This window comes from Silene latifolia, chromosome 9 (genome assembly GCF_048544455.1).
Source record: "Silene latifolia isolate original U9 population chromosome 9, ASM4854445v1, whole genome shotgun sequence".
Lineage (NCBI taxonomy): Eukaryota > Viridiplantae > Streptophyta > Magnoliopsida > Caryophyllales > Caryophyllaceae > Silene > Silene latifolia.
This window is the reverse complement of record NC_133534.1, coordinates 16,098,938-16,105,187: the sequence shown is the minus strand read 5'-3', so window position 1 is coordinate 16,105,187 and position 6,250 is coordinate 16,098,938. Positions and strand designations below refer to the sequence as shown.

General features: G+C 32.7%; 1 pseudogene; it reads left to right on the top strand.

The window, feature by feature from the left end:
• The first annotated feature begins 1,909 nt into the window (after nucleotides 1-1,909).
• On the top strand, nucleotides 1,910-5,541 carry LOC141600628 (sucrose transport protein SUC2-like; annotated as a pseudogene).
• Nucleotides 5,542-6,250: the final 709 nt, after the last annotated feature.

Below are 6,250 nucleotides of genomic sequence, written 5' to 3'. Positions count from 1 at the left end.
CATGTGATTAAGAGTTTGAATTGTAGTTTTAATGTCTCATCCCCCTTAATTATCCGTATTTTAAAATGTAGAAAGCTAAAGGCGGTAGAAGTCATCTTAAAATTCAACGTGTGGAGGTGGTAGCAATCCGGGTCCCTCCATTTCGCTTTCTTTTCAAGAATTCTCGATATTATACCTTGAATAATATTTTTTGTATTTGAAATTATTAGAGTAAATGGATGAAAAATAGAGAGGAAAGAAACAGAGAGGATCATGATTTAGGTGGTCGTCGAGGAAGGATATTAAATATAATTTACGCCAAATAGGTCAATTTTCTAGCTATTTACAAAGTTTCCACGTGAGACCTCGTATGTATTATTAATTTGAATATAAGTCAACCTCATACTATACATCTCCCCACCATAGCAAAGATAAATAAATAACGAGAACAACAAGACAACCACTAGCTACAAGTTTACAACCCCTCACCTTTATCAACCATTCAACACTTTGGTTACTTGGGATAACGAGTGTTACCCCTTATTACTATGTAACCCTCGATTGCCACTTCATTCACATAACAAATCAAAATCTTCCTTGAATTTTGATAATTTTATACATGCTGACCACTTTTAATTGTCTCATCAAGATAATTATGTTAATTATTTTTAATTTTAATTACATAAGCCCTTTAATATGTACTTTATAATTATATCTTTTGAAATGTGTATGATGACTCATCCCTTCTCAAATTTTAAGATGTTTGTGGAGTAAAGCAATGGATCTAAGGGAGCTCACCAAGGGCGCTCGTCTCCACTAGAGAATGAAAATTTCGTTATTAGTTGGAATTTCCGAACTTCTTTCAAATTTTTCTTACATTATTATTCGTTAGCGCTTGTTAAAATTCTTTGCCGCTACTGAGCTCAAATCCTGGCTCCGCCATGGAGTTCGTATATAACTCATGCTTAATGGTTGCTTGAGAAATGATGGTGGATGTGTATGTTGAGTTGAAAAGTGTTTAATGACTTGTTTTTGTTTTTGCCATGCATCATTAACTTATGTTGCGGAAGTGTTTCTTTCACCAATTGAATTTAAGATCGAAGGGACCTTAATTTCTAAATAATTTCAGTTCGTTTGATTATAGATCGAGGCGTTTTTTTTATATTATATCTTGGGTATTTTGTTTGATTGATTAGCTTGGTCTTTTGAGTCCGAGCTTGAATAATTTATGATGTAATCATCAAAATTTAGATCAATTAAAATCAATAGTTAAATTTAAATTAATTTGCTTGATTATAGATTGAAGCGTATCAGATCGATTCATATCGGAATTTTTTTATTCTAGTCTCTTCTACATACAAGCACTCATTATTTTTTTTTGTACGGTATTTAACCAACAAATTAAATTAAGTAAGGAAAAATAAAACCTTTTCGAAACTAGTTTATCACCATTACTTGATGAAAATTTTGGTTGAAATTGGCAAATTTTAAGTTTTATTTAATGAAAATTTGGTTGATTACTATATCTAGTGCGAATTCTAGTTTGAATCGGTGTACTTGACATATCATTATAGCTTATACATTACGTTATGAGGACAGGATATTTTTAGTTAATCTCCTTCTTAATAAGGCAGCTAAGTGATTATACATTCAACCATACATGTTTGGTTTTAACCGCATTTGTATAATTTTCCCCAATCTAAAATCCAAATCATTTTAATTATGAGCTTATCCATATTACAACTCAATACAACTTTATTTTGAGCTGCATTTCTATCAATTTTCACGATTTAAATACCTACATATTGGAGTTTTTCATCACAAAAAGTAATTTTTACTTCTTATTTTAATATTATCGTGAGAGCAAAACTAATTACGTGAAAAATATAAACAAGTTCATTGTTAATTTAACAAAGTAATCATAGATAATATGAATTCTGATGAGCCTAAGAGACACGTATCAACAGAAACAACAACACCGTTATGGAAGATCATCTCGGTCGCCTCGATTGCGGCCGGGGTGCAATTTGGGTGGGCACTACAATTGTCGCTCTTGACAACCTACGTTCAGCTATTAGGGGTTAGTCACTCAATGTCGTCCTTGATATGGTTATGTGGACCAATCTCGGGTATATTGGTCCAACCAACTGTGGGTTATACGAGTGATAGGTCTAAATCTAAGTTTGGTAGACGAAAACCTTTTATCACAATCGGCACCACATTGATTTGTTTTGCAGTGCTTTTGATTGGGTTTGCTGCGGACCTTGGCTATAGGTTTGGTGATGATCTTAGTAAAAAGACTAAACCTAGAGCCGTGGCCATTTTTGTTGTGGGGTTTTGGATCCTTGATGTTGCTAACAACATGGTCCAGGTTAGTATTCTAGTAACTCTCCTATCAAATAATGTTGTTATCGAAAGAATAATTGATTGAACGGGTGTATTTAAAATGAGTCCATATATCAACTTAAGAATGAAAGAATAGGAAAAGACCGTTTTATATATGAAAAATTATACTAGGTTGATCTTACCATATGTTCTAGAATTAAGAAATTAATAAAATACTTCTTTTTTAATCTTAAAATCTAAATAATCATATTGGAATATTTGAAACTTCACCTCGTCTTACCCCCATAATTGTGGCCCAAACAACCAAATTGGTAAAAAAAAGTGGAGCTCATTTGCCAAGTTGGTAAAAAAACTATAGATTGTGACAAATTGGTAAAAAAAAGTGAAGATTTATGACAAATTGGCCAAAAAACTAAAACATTATGTACTTACTATTCTTACAATTAAATTTGACCAAAGTACCCTTACCTAAATTAATGACCCAAATATACACAAATTGAAAACTTGGTAAATATGGCAATATGAGTATTCTCGGCACAAATTTTCATTTAAGACGGCACTATCCGTCTTAAGCATAAGAAGGATCAAGTATCATACCACTTGTGTATATAAGACAAACATATTGATATTCCCTAATCCCTGTGCATTTTATATATACAAGTGATATTTATTTGACTCGTCTTAAGTTTAAGACAAATAATGTCGTCTTAAGAGAAATTTATTGGTTAGACTATTAATTATTATAAGTTACGACATACGAGTCATTCGTGGCGAAATCGATTATTTGGCTATGCAACATTTGAATAAAGGCCATTTTGGATTTCATTATTTTTGGGTCAAATCATTAAATTAAAGAAATATTCGGTTCTAATCGAGTTTGGGTAAGGTTGGATTATTTCGAAATTGGGATCATAGTTCAGTTGCTAAGGACGAGTTGCGGATGAGATTTTTTTTCAAATCGAGTTATTTGAACAAGGGTAGTTTTGTCAATTTATTGGAATAATGGAAATTTGAGAAAGATGGACATTTTTGGCCAATTTGTCATAAATCTTCACTTTTTTTACCAATTTGTCACAATCTATAGTTTTTTTTACCAATTTGGCAAATGACCTTCACTTTTTTTACCAATTTGGTTGTTTGGCCCCATAATTGTTGTATGTATGAGCCGAACCTAAGTTGTTTAATAACATTAGATTATATGAAATGTTCTCATATATGACTGTTTTATAACATAAATTTAATTTACTGTCTTGTTAATAGTTGCTATATAACTCAATTCGTAATATAAATATCCATGTTGCATGCTATTATATGCAGGATCCGAGTAGGGCATTCTTGGCGGATCTCTCAAAACATAACCATGGAAGAATGAGATTAGCCAACGGATTTTTCTCGTTTTTTATGGCAATAGGAAATATCCTTGGTTATGCGGCTGGGTCGGGTCCGACACTATATAAGATCCTTCCTTTCACAAGAACAAATGCTTGTGACACATATTGTGCGAACCTTAAAACATGTTTTCTTATAGACATTGTGTTCCTTCTCTTAGTGGTTGCGGTTCCACTATTTGTCGTGGTCGAACCCGAGGTCGAGACTGTTCACGATAATGGTGTTCCTTTTTTTGCACAAGTGAAGACCTCTTTTAAGAACCTTGGAAGGCCAATGTGGCTTCTTTTCATTGTTACTGCTTTAATTGGATTGCTTGGTTTCCTTTCACTATGTTTAACACTGATTGGGTAGGCCTTGAAATCTACGGCGGTAACCCTAAGGTAAATTTCTTCTTCTTTTTTGTTTTCTTCTTGAGTAAAGAAAGTTTGTTACACAATATTTACAAAAATATGCATCATACTTTTTTTATGTCACTAGATTCGTTACATTTACCGAATCTATTTTATGCATTAAAAAAATGAAAAGTTGATAGTGATACAAAAAGAATGTTACTTATTTATTTCTTATGTCATGGTAGCTAACTTAGCCATTAAAAGCAATGGAAATTTAGTTCATATGATATTGGTTCAAAAACTCATTTAATTTGTATTAGAATTATTTTCGAATTTGTTAGTACATGATCGAAAATCCCAAATAATCAAGTTAGCTTTTTATTTTTCCAGTTAATATAGAACAACCTCGTTAATTTAAAATAACCTTTACGAGTTGGTCCAATCACTAAAAAACCCAACATGAAACCAGGTTTAATTTGACGAGTGTAGACTCGATTATAAGTTTATAACGTATCACATGGTTGTGTTTATTATTGTAGGGGATCCCAGAAGAAATAAAATTGTATGACATGGGAGTAAGATCAGGAGCATTAGGTCTAATGTTAACAGCAGCAACATTAGGTCTAATGTCCATAGCTATTGACCCATTATCAAAATTGTTGGGTGGTGCAAGGATAACTTGGGGTCTTGTTAATTTTGTATTGGCTGTTGCCTTAGCATGCACATGGCCTCTGACCAAGTTAGCTGAGAAAGCTAGGGAACATGCGCCTCCCGGCACGCTGCCCAGTAGCGGAATTAAATCAGCCACTTTAGCTCTCTTTGCCGCCACCGGAATTCCACAAGCGGTCAGTTTGACTCTCAAAGCTCATTGTATTGATTAAATATATCTTAAAAAGAATAAAACAGCTGGTAAACAATGATTATTTTAACGTAAAGAGTATTACATAACAAATTATTTATACATAGATTTTCATCTTTTACAAAAATAGTTGTATTGACAGGCTACTTATAGTATTCCATTTGCATTGGCATCAATGTTCTCATCTGACTCTGGAGCTGGCCACGGTAAGATTATTTTTACCCTCCTTGACTCATTTTCTTTTGCAAATTCAGATATATCACTTTGTAAAATTATTAATCAAGCTTTTCTATATTGTTCTTTTTATTAATCAGGATTATCACTAGGACTCATGAATTTGGCAATTTGTGTACCACAAGTAAGTATTTATCCAGTATCGTTAAATATCGGGTTCATTATTTGTCATTATGTTGTATCTTACAAAAATCTAATAATTTTATGTTATTATTCACTTAAATAGTTTATTTAATTATTTGCTATGTTTATTTGTAGATGTTGGTGTCATTGATTAGTGGACCATGGGAAAACTTATTTGGAGGCGGTAACATACCAACATTTTTACTTGGAGCTGGCGCTGCAATAATAAGTGGTATATTAGCTTTGACGATTATTCCTCCATCGAGCGCCAATGCCTAAAAGTGCCACAATTTTTATTTTATTTTTTTACGACTTGGGGTCATGAACTCGACTGACTTGTTATTTTTAAAGCCTCGTATCGTATGTACATACTTGTTGTTCTTATGTACCTGATTACATGAAGCAAATTATACTTAAGATTACCAGAACATCAGATTGTGCATAGGTTTACATGCACCGTTTCACAAGTTATTGTAGACTAAGCGTCATTTGATCAAACTAATAAGCGGTTGCTGACTTTGGTATTCTTTTATATACTTCGTGGTTCTTACTTTACAATGTCTTAAGAATAATTCGATAATTCTTGAGATATAACTGCTAAATGTTTATAGTAATAGACAAAATATAGTGTGGTACATGTGATACACAATTTTAACATTTTAAGCTATATTGATGGATTTTAAACTCCTGCGATAAAACGTAACAATAAACGAGTAAAATGCAGCGCAAAACACGGGTTTTTAAAATTTTTTAAAGTTCAAACACGAAGGTTTACTAAACATAAAGGAAAGTAATCTTAGGTTATTACAAACCAAGTCTAGAAAATAGGGGATAAGATATCCCACGAATTACAAGTTTAGAATGGTGAGTCTAAGCATAACGATAGACAAAAATCCAATGGTCAACGGTACTCACTTACTCACACATGTCTTCACCCCCACATAACACCAATTAATACTCCCTCCATACCACACCAATGGTAACATGG